General features: G+C 36.5%; 1 protein-coding gene across 1 annotated transcript in view; it reads right to left on the reverse strand.

The window, feature by feature from the left end:
* VGLL3 (vestigial like family member 3) overlaps positions 1 to 11828 on the reverse strand; it is a 41887-nt gene that overhangs the window by 7268 nt on the left and 22791 nt on the right. The window lies entirely within an intron of this gene.

The following is an 11828-nucleotide window of genomic DNA, read 5'->3' on the forward strand; positions in this document are numbered from 1 at the left end:
GTCAGTGTCAGTGTGATAACCTCTTGGCTGAGAGAAGCTGGGGACCAGGAGGTGCAATATGGCATGAAGACACCTCTCACCAAGTTAGTGACCTCAATTTCAAAGCAGATAAAAAGTAACTTTGAAGACAGAGACAAAGAATAAAGCAAAAAAGGAATGGGGAAGAGTGAAATGAAATACCCTCTGTGATTTCTTCTACAGACTTTCTCCCAGAACTGGAGAAGAGCAAGACCAGAAAAACGCCTGGATCACTTATTGTAACTGAAACCACAAGTTATAATACTCTCAAGAGATTCTAACCATCCAGACATCTGCTGGATAACAAATACAGCCAAACATGCATCTTTAAAGAGGTTTCTAGGTTATGCAGTGACAGCTTTACGATCTAGAAAATAGATAATCCAACCAAAGGAAGAGCTAATCTGGATCCACTGCTTACCCATAAAACCTTAATTAGGGACACAACACCAATACAGCAAACATTCTACCTGAAACTATGAGTTAGTTAAGAACTCTAAAATTTTAAAACTTACTTCAGAAGTGCAGAAATACAATGTAATTTTTATGCCCATTTAGTTTAAGTAATCAATCTTCCCATTAAATCAAAACATATTGGAAAATATTCAGTAAGAATGAGACGTGTGTATAGATCAATTCTACACTGACATCAGTAATTTTTCATCTCACTTCTATGTGACACGAACACAAGCTCACTCTCTGACATTATCCAGAAACGTCTGTCCAATCCAAGCAAACATAAATAGGGCTTCAATGATTGTGAAGATGCTAGATGTCACCTGATACTGCTCAAACAAGGCAGCTATGAAAATAAGCATTATAACACATGCTTGTGGTCGACAAAAATTAAATGCCCAGTATATCAGGCTGTAACCAAACAAAAAATGGCATATTTTGCTTCTCATCGGTCTCTTGCAAGACTTTTTTTGGTCATCTTTTTGCCAAGGAATTCAGAACATGTTGGCCACAGACAACTGTTTGTGAAACCTTGTATTGTTGATAAATAGAACAATAAGAGAAGAGTTAGACAGCCAGAAAGAGAATAAAAAGTATCTGTAAATTCCACAGGCCATATAGAAATTTTGTATAGAATCTTTGTAGCTTATTTGAAAGTCAATGTGAAATTGCCTGGGGACAAGTTCTAAAATGGATTTCTTCATTCGAGCTGTTTCTTTTAGATGCATGCCTATATGTGATACAGGAAATAGGAAAGCATTACTGAAAAGACAATTTGCTGATACAAAATACACTGACCCCTGAAACAAGCCTTTTAATGCTTTGAGTGGTTCTCCATTAGAGTCATGTTAGAATTAAGTATGAGTTTATTGAACTTGTATAGCTCTCCTCTCAGGCAAGCATATAAGCTTCTCTTGGGAAGACACTGTGTACTTTGACAACATCCCCAATCAACGACAGGTAGTTGATGACAACTCCTTCAAGAAAATAATCAAAAGATAATGGTGTTGCCCAATTTTGCTTGCAATTTTTAAGAAAACATTTCAGAAAGCAAGAGATGCCACCCAATTTATATAGCTACTGATAGCAACTTGTTCACAAAATTAATACTAGAATGGAAAATGAATCCGTTTTTAGTTCACAACTTTTGAAGATTAGCATGTATTAATAGAGCTTTGGTGAATCTAATTATACGCATAGTCTAACTTCCTTATTCTGCACATAAAATTTCCTTTCGATCTATGTGAGTGTCAAGAACAAATATCTTAACCATCCATAAGCACAATGGGATAGGATGTACTTATTTAGTAACCCCTACCACATGGTAGAGCGTTTAGATGGAGAAAACTATGTTTAAAAATGTCAAAGATGTATATTCTGATGACCCTTCAAATCCTTATCTTCTTGATTCTTTATCCTCCCTTCTCTCATAATCTGCCCAACCAATACAAAAGCACCCAGTTTTCAAGGTATGGCCAATACCAGCAAACACCACTACTGCAAAATTTGACTCCAATAAATATCACAGCTATTCTTCAAGAACAGAAACAAATTAATTAGAAATAGTCAGGAAGTGATAGAGGTATTTAAAGTTTGCATCTCAATTATGCATGATGCTTCACATCTCCAGTGTGACTTTTTCTGTTTGAAATGCACCACATTTATTAAAAATAATGAGAGCTTTAGCTCTGCACCATGTGTCACCATCTAGAAAACACAGCCACGTTCATTAGTTCATTGGAATCTCCTAGTTGTGTCAGAGTAGGGAGTATCATCTCCATTTTGCATCTAAGGAAGAGGAGTGGAGAGGTTGTGAGATTTGCTCAGCATAATATAGCTACGTGAAGATACGGGTCCTGGACTCTATTTTTTGGCCCTCTGCTTTTTCCATAAACATCTCTGCAAAGATTAACGTTCCTGTATTTACCATGATTTTATGAGCCCCTAAGTTTGGGGGAAAGAGTAAATTATTGATAAAATCAATCTTTCTCCTCTCTTTTTCCTTGTCTCTTTCTCTTACACACACATATGCACATACATACATACATACATATTTTTTCTCTTATTCTCTCCTCCTTAAACTCATATTAGTGACCCCAATACCTTCAGCCCCAAAAGGAAACACAAATTGGCAAACTAGTCTTCTCTTCTTTCATTGAATTGTAAGTACATGTACACATATGCAGGATTTCTTGCCATCCATTTTTTACAAAAAGGGCATCTATAGGCACTTCTTCATCTTTTTTTTTTGTTTCAGTCAGCAATACCACACAAAACATACTTCACTCATAGATTACCCTCTTGATGGCAGTCACTTGATTCCACTTTTTTGCTACTATGAATATTGTCACAATACACATTTTTGTACCTCTATCCTCATATGCTGCTGCTTGTTATTTGTGTGGCATAGACTCACAAGAGGAAGAATACCGTGCCAAAGGTTATGAGAATTTTTAACTGTAATACATTTTCTAGTTCACTTTTTTAAAAAGCCTACAATTCTTTAATTTTCTACCAGCAATGTATGAAAAATAGCATTTTCCCTTAACCAAGATGTCTTTCACAAGGATTCACACACACATATCACACAGGCAATTATTTGTATTATTATTCAAATGCATCCTAAAACATGCAGAATCCTCTCAGAAGGCTTCTGCATTTGTCCTATAAGGTCGGAGGAGGATCTGTGGGAAGAAATCCCCAGGTTTCGGGTATTGTGACATTATGGCACCATTCTAAGGATGAAGGGCCGGGAGAGAGCATGGGCAAGATCTACATGGCCCTGGGAGAGTCGGGGAGTCTCATTAAGGTCCTGCAGAATCCAGTCCTGGATACTCAAAACTGACAGCAGTGCTCTGGAATGCATTTCTCCCTCTGATTTACCATCCTGCTACTCTTCATGCAGATCTCACTCTCTGGCTGGGATCTCCTGGCCTTTTGCATGCATCTCGAAGATGGTTTCCATTACCCTTCTGGTCACGAAACTGTCATTCTGGACATGTGCCTTATACAACTAACACCATTCAAGAGTGTGTAAATACTGTAACATACCTTTGGTGTTTTTTCTTTTTTTTCCCTCTCAGTGGAAAATAGACTTATGCCATAGGCCAAAGAAAAAGAAAAAGGATTACAGAAAGTGTGAAGCAATCAGTTGTTAATTACTAAAGTCTTTACTGTCACCAAATCATAATAAACTTTAAAAAAAAAAAAAAAGTCCACAGGAAGTATCACTTTATAAACATTCTTCCTAGTATTTTTTTAACCCACAACTATTTCTTTGTGACATTTTAACTATTCTAATTGAGATAATGCCCTCAAGGTAAGTACCCAGAAATCTATAAATCTCTATCGACCAGCGTGACTGTCATTGAAAAATCACATAGTCCTAGGGATGGCTTCTGTATTAAAATGCCATTTAATGTGTCTCCCTGCTGAAATCAAATGATTAGAAGCAAGCTTCTGTGTCTATTTTATTTTATGACACTATTAAATAAAATTCCTTAACTTCTTCATTTATAAAAATCATTAATAACATCAGGAAAGATTTCAATGAATCACCAACCCCATAACCTTCATATATATATATTAAATGACTAGTATATATGTTCCAAAGAAGCGGTGAAATGGAAAAGAGAGGAACTGCTTGTAGTTGAGTTCCTATCATATGTGTTGCTTTGATGCCTTCTCTTCTCTATGCTGAAAAATATCTTGGTGTTTTAATATTTTTTAGAGCTCATACTGTCCTATTAATTATTACTGTGGCTCTCAATGATCTCTCTCCAAATTTAGCATATTTCTCTTTCATTATAAAGCCTGGAATTGGAGCACTAGGCTATCAGGTAAATATTCAAATGTCTTAGGTTGGTAACTCTTGGTTTCCTTTGGTCTTTTATTGTAAATGTATGTGTTTAGAGAGAGAAATGATTTCCAAGAAGTTACTGGATGCAAAGCTCCATGATTTTGATACCCTTAATATTCCAAATAAAAGCTTGTCAGCACCAGACCACCTACAAGAAAGCATGGGTCTTGAGAGGTGATCTAGAGAGATGGTAACTTACAGGCTGGATGGAAAAGCAAGTGGTAACTTTAAATCCATTTCTCTTTCATGGAGAGAAACTGCTTCTCCATTTGCTGCTCTAGTATGTGAGCTATTTTTACCCTGCTCTTTTACTTCCTATATTTGATAAAACAAAGATATTTATACTTCTAATGGATTTCAATGTAAAGCCTCCATATAGTATTAAGCAAGACTGATCTTAACCAATGAAGTAGTTTAATTAGCCTATTTCAAAGGGAACACTGTATAATAATTTTGAGCAATAATAATTACAACTTAGATTGCATTAAAATGCATTTTTGGTCATTTATGAAAGACGTCTCTTTCACAAAATATTCAGATTAGAAGATTCAGATTAAACCAGATTTATATATATACATATATATAAAACTATAAATATATATGTAGAACTATGAATACATATATTTATACATATATAAGTGCATATATGTATAAACATTTATACATATATAAATATATATATAGTTTATAGGCCTTATATCATAAAAAAATTCAGAAAACCATCTAAGGTGATTTTACTTTTATGATATTATCAGACACATAGTGTCTATGAAGAAAAAAATAAAAGAAGGACGTTTGTGAACTCCTAACTTCCCTATTGTTGCCCAGTGCTCCGTGTTCACTATCAAAATTTAAGAGCTCAAAAATATTTTTTCCAGGTTTCTTAACAGAGTATTTCTATTTGCAGGTTAATCAAGCCCATTGGTATAAAAGTCTCTTCAGAAATAATTTGGTATATGCCTCAACATTTGAGAGAATACTAGAAACATAGCTTCCTGTACTTATGGAAAATTTCACAAACCTGCATTTTTAGATCTATTGACTATTATAGTTACAGTTTTTCTCTGTCTCATAGGAACTGATGTCACATTCTTTGATATATAATCTTGATTTCACTCAATATCTGAAGGTATGTTCATCAATGAGAGGTGAATGTTTGATATCTGGCTATAATCACACTTTGGGGCAGAATCATATAATGATTCACTCATTGAATCTACTACTTATACAAATGTATGGTTAATGCTTATATGATAAAATGTTTGAGAAACCAGAAGGTACATCAATATATGTAAATGTTCTTTTAGCTCCAGATTTCTTGAACCTGTGATATAGCACAGAATATTGTTGAATATCGTTTCATTTTTTAATTTTAGGCTAACCTAAGTGTATCTTGTCAAAAAGAATATGTATACCTCAACTCTAAGTTGTTTATGTATATTTTATATTGAGTTATTGTAACATTTCTCAAAGTGAAAAAAAAGATAGATTTATAACAAAATTGGAGTTAAAATAACTTGAGGGAGCCTAAGAAAAATATATCTGTGAATCTAGAGATGAAAACAAGCTCAAGCTATGAGCAGCTTGTGTTTATAGAAAAAAAGTCATACCACAAATCATGACTCTTTTTCCTTTCTGTAAATTTAAATACAGTGGATGAAGTAGAACTTATAAATAAAGTCAACTTTGTATTTCAATAACAAGACCTCATTAACAAATCTTTACTTGAAAAATTAATTCAAACTGGCTGGAATATACAACATTGTATGTCCTACATTAGGTAAATTATTGGTAATAACAGGAAATAAGAATGACAGCATTTCCATAAGATGCATTTTTTTTTGGTTATGGCCACTGACAGATGAAATTGTAGGTCAGAATTTACTTAATGTCATCATGAAAAAATCTGAGCATGATAAGAAGAGACATATTCTTGCATTCATATATGCATATCTAATAATATATTGTATCACAATCACAAATATTTCCACATTTAACTCTCCTCTCCCTAACACACAAAGGGGCCCCATACAGTACTCTGAGGTTACTGAAATTAATCTGCCATATCCTGGGTCTTCCCTTTTTCAGCTTACCCTCCTAGGTATTATCTTCAGCCCCACCTGTCCTTCCTAAACTATACCTCTTCACAGCAGCTAAATGTTCGGTGAAAGTTTCTGATGGAAGTTGAAAGCTACATGGCTTTTATGATGAAAAAAAGGAAACAGCATTTCCCAAAGAGCATTCCATGAGAAGTTAATAAGTATGCTAAAAACAAAATGTGCTCCAAAGAAAATCAGATTGGAAAATCTCTTATTAAGCAAAATTTAAGATGTTTCTTTACTAAAGAATGCATAATAGCCTTTTATACGCTAAAGTGAATTCTGATCTCAAAGAGATGTACGTAGGAGGCAATGTTAACAGATTCATTTCACCATAGACCTTTCTGTTTTTCAATTAAGCCCCTCTTATCACATTCAGGAACTATTGTTCCCATGGAAGCAATAAAACCCAGTTTTTAGACTGCTAAAGGAAAGGGGAAAGTGTTATGTGGGATTTTTGATAACAGCCTTTTGGTAAAGATGGGTATTTTGCACAAGGAGGGCAGATACAGATGCCCTACAATCATATCAACACACTGATCATTCTGAGCGATGTATATGAAGTATCCATTCAACAGAGGGAGCAATAAGTGACAGCAAATCAGGCAAGGCAGGAAAGTAGGGCCAGGGCAGGGTGAGGCAAAATTTAAGGAGGTATGTACTTGCACGTCTTGGAAAGTGAGTATCTCTTTAAATTTTGAGTTCCGGCACCTCACTCTCCTCACCCTAGCTTGGGCCCTTCACAAAAGATGGACCATCTCTCCTCATGCTTGTAGAAGAATTTTGTCTACCAAACCCCAGAACTCTTTTCTATTACTGTATTACGATACTCTGTAATTAAATTAAAAAAAAATTATGGCTATAGTAAATGCTCTTTGAAATATTTTCAAGAAATAGAGAGGTATATAAAATAAAAAGTGAGGTTCTCTCAACCCCATAGTTCTACTAGGTACATAGCCAAGAGAACTGAAAACATATGTTCACCCACAAACTTGTATATGAGTGTTCATTACATTATGCTTATTAGCCAAAAAGTAGAAACAAACCAAATACTGAATGAATGAATAAACAAAATGTGGTACATTCATACAATGGAATAGTATCCACCCTAAAAAGGAATGAAGTTCTGATACATCCTGTATGGATGAATCTTGAAAACATAGGCCAAGAGAAAGAAGGCAGACACAAAAGGTCACATACTGTATGACTCTATTTATATGAAATGTCCACAGTAGGAAAATCCATAGAGGCAGAAAGTAGATTAGTGGTTGCCAGGTAATAGTGGAAGGAGGAAGTATGGAATTTCTTGTGGAGGTGATGGGAATGCTCTATACTAGACAGTGGAGATGGTTGTAGAACATTGTCAACATACTAAAACCCAGTGAATTGTATGCTTTCAAATGCTGAAGTGTATGATATGTGAAATATTGTTCAATAATAAATTTTTTAAAGCTAAAATGAGTGAAGGTCTGATCACTTTCCCTTATGTAGCCAGAATTTATAGTGTACCTACTATGTGCAGGGCACATCTGTAAATGTTTTACTTCATTAACTCATTTAATCCTTGAAACCACCCAATGAAACATCTTTTAAAGATAAGGAAGTTGAGGCACCAAGCAGGTTAAAAAATTTGCCCAAAGCCCTGTAGCTAGGAAGGGACAGAGCTGGGCTTACAAAACCAGGCAATCTAGCTTCAAAGCTCACATTGCACACCAATTACTAGGAGCAATGACCATTAAAAATTGGGGTATACACTTCTAGGCACACACATGCATATGTATGTGTGTTGACAGATAACAAGTATTCACATGGGACTATACATACTAGAGGTCAGCAAACTATAGCCCATAGACCAAATCAGGCCCACCATCTGTTTATACATAATCCATGAGCTAAGAATGGAAGAATGGATTTTATAGTTTTAAATGGTTGAGAAAGAAGGAATGAAAAAAGAAGAGTATCATTTCATGACACACAAAAAGCATATAAAATTCAAATTTTAGTATCAATAGAAATTTTATTGGGACACCGCCAGCTCATTTATTTTTTTGTCTGTGATGGGCTTCTACACTACAAAAGCAGAGTTGAGAGGTGGCAACAGACAGTGTGACCCCCGCAAAGCATTAAATATTCCTATCAGGCCATTTACAGAAAAATTTTGCTGACCCTTGGATTATACCATACAAGATACTCTAAAACTTTCTTAGGTCACTAAACATTATATCATGTTCAACCTCCCAGACTTCTTAATTTCATTAAATGGCTGCAAAATTAAAATGCACCTGAAAGTATTAAATCTTCCCCCTATTGATGAAAAGGGCATATTCTTTATCAAATTTCTCTCCAAATGGTTGGATTAATTTATTTACCTCCTAATGTGAAAATGACTTATATTTTGGTGGCCTAAGTACCTGGTCTTTGGGAAGTTTCGTGCCTGTCTCACCTGAATGCAGGCTCTTTTCACCGTTGCTCAATAGTCACCTAACAAAGATGTTGAGTTCTGAGCTGTTTTGGGCTGCACGGTCAGGTCAGCTTTGCACAGATTACATAGAGGGACTCATCTCTCATTCTTCTCAACAATCTTACCTTCCCTGCTTGGGCCTATTACACAGAAACTTCTTTTACAAGTAGTTAGAAAAGTGGGAGAGTAGCTGCCACTCTTTTGTTGTCCCTCTGTAGTGGATACTGTGGCGGGCTGTCAGGTCCCTCACTATTCTGTGTTGAGATATTCATTCTCCTGCTGTTGGCAGCTCATGACCTTCAGTTGTTTCGCTTTGGGAATTGTTTTCAGCTGAACAAGGCTACCTTGCCTAATGTCATGACCTTTTTTCCAGGGGCAAATCCATCCAGTAACTGATCAGTGTGGGAATATAAAAGCCCATCCACCCTGACTTAAGGCAAGACAATTATAAAAGGCCATCCCAGATCTAGAGCTCCCTGTAGAATCCACTGAGGTTCAGTTGAACTTATTCATTGTGAGACTTCTCCTGTTCAATTCTTCTCTCATTGCACAAAGATGTTGCCCTGAGAACATTACTGCATAAATTTCCTACAACCAAAACTGCATCAGAGAGTCTGTTTCTTGGGGCAACTGACCTAAAACACTCCTAACTCTTCCTAAAGGAAGAGAGATGTGATATTTGATATGATGCCTGAGAATAGGAGAGGAAAATGAGTCCCTGTGGCTTAGCCCCTTCAACTCTCTCTTTTTGGGGCCACCCCCATGCAGGGAGGTGCATGCTCCTCCTGCTACCTTTGTAAGGTAAGTCATGCCTCAGACTATGCTTTTCTGAGGCAAATCTGACCAACCATCATCTCTTTTCACAGTAACGAGGCTCTAAACTGTTGTGACAAGGAAGATGTCTATGGGAATCTTCTCTGAAGACTAGATTTTCCCTAGGATTGGATCTCCCAAAATCTAAATTTAGCTGAGGATTCCAGGAAGTTCAATTATGGTAGTAAGCCTAATCTAAGATCTCCAATTTGGCCTGATCAATAATTATGCTAATGATTTGATCTTTATCTGCTTGATTCCTTTGTCTTTGTTTGTTTAGTTGGGTTAAAACTATGGGACAGGAAAGAATCATGATCATCATCCTAAACCCACACTGACAAAGAGGAGCACTACATACATCCAAAAGGTAAACCTTCATTCCTCAATATTAACCATTTACAGTCTAACTTAACAGTTTTAATTAATAGTCTCTTTTACCTATATAAACAGGGAGATGCTACCCCAGCAACTCTTTAGATTGGGGCAGGTCTTAGTTCAAATCCACCGTGAGCATTTGTGATTTAGGAAGCAGTTTTCAAATAGGAAAACTGAGCTGTGTCCTTATCAGTAACTGAATCAGAGAAGATCCATCTCAGATTTGGTTTAAGGATTAAAAGCAAAAATATATATAAAGTATCTCTGGCAATACCTTATATAGTGGGTATTCAATACATATTAATTCATAGCTCAGTAAGTATTAAGAACTATTATATAATATACCCATATGGGTGCTCTCTAGATTCTTCAGAGAGAACAAAAATCCCCTCTCTTCTACTTCCAAAAGGTAGGAGGATGACTTTTCATTCCGAAGAGATTATTTCAAGCCAAAATTCTGAACAATGAGTCAGTGAATCGGGGTCACACCAAAATTAACAAGTACAAAAGAAGGTAATAAGTGACAGAGAGAAACAGGGAGCAAAGGCAATCACATCCACCTTCCCCTTTATGTTATAAAATGCAAAGGTTAGATGCTACAGACTGAATGTTTGTGTCCCCGCCAAGTTCATGTTAGATCCTAACCCCCAATGTGATGGTATTAAGAGGTGAGGCCTTTGGGAGGCAATTAAGTCATGGGGTGGAGCCCTCATGAATGGGATTAGTGCCCTCATAAATGAGATCCCAGAGAACTCTCTTGTCCCTTCCACCAAGTGAGGACACACTGAAAAGACAGTATCTATGAAACAGGAAGCGGGCCCGCACCAGACATTGAATGTGTTGGCACCTTGGTCTTGGATTTCCCAGGCTCAAGAACTGTGAGAACTAAATGTTTGTTGTTTAGCCCACCCAGTGTATGGTATCCTGTTGAAGCAGCCCAAACTAAGAAAGAAGAGAATGTTCCATTTGCCTGCTAAGAGCATTGTTAACTCTGGCCACGCAGGTACCCGGAAAGTGAGAGCCTGCAGAGACTGGCTGCCAATAATGGCAGCTACCAAACTGGGGCTCTCATTAGATTTGGCCCCAGGCATCAAACAACTCAAGAGTCACCTTCATACTCTTAGTATGTGGCAAAGGAAGAAGGGAAGCCTGTGGTGGTTAGCCCCATCATATTCTCTTCTCGTAGAGAGGGAGAACCAAGTCCCCGGAGAGTTTAGAAAAGCAGCTTGAACCCAGAGGCTGAGTAGGAAGCTGAAATGGGTAAGGTTAGGCAATGACTAACACTGGAAAACTCAGCAGAGAACCAGTTAACCAAGATAAGAATGTTTCACTTATGTCCGGGTGAACGCAACTTGATGCTCAGCATTTATTACTCTGGGGATTTCTCTGCTGTGACCCAGCATTCAGATTAAAGATCTAGCACACTAAGAATAAAACTAAGAAAAACTATGAAAAGAGTGAGTTTTCTCATCACAAGGAAAAAATAAAGAATTAAAATTTATAAAAAAGAAAAGAGTGAGTTTCCTTAAACTTCTGGAAAGAAAATTCTAATTTGTCACAACGTGTTCCAGGAAAAGAACCTGGGATTGGAGGTGGAGGTGGCTGCCTTTGGAACGTAGATTCTGGGGATATAATCACTGACCTGATTTGTCTTCTTAGCCTGTGATGCTTGTGATTTTGTGAACTCAGAACTATTAACACTATTAATATGAGTAATTTGGTCCAAAAATCAAGCTCAAACATTTAA

Source organism: Eubalaena glacialis, chromosome 6 (assembly GCF_028564815.1).
Source record: "Eubalaena glacialis isolate mEubGla1 chromosome 6, mEubGla1.1.hap2.+ XY, whole genome shotgun sequence".
Taxonomy (NCBI): Eukaryota; Metazoa; Chordata; class Mammalia; order Artiodactyla; family Balaenidae; genus Eubalaena; species Eubalaena glacialis.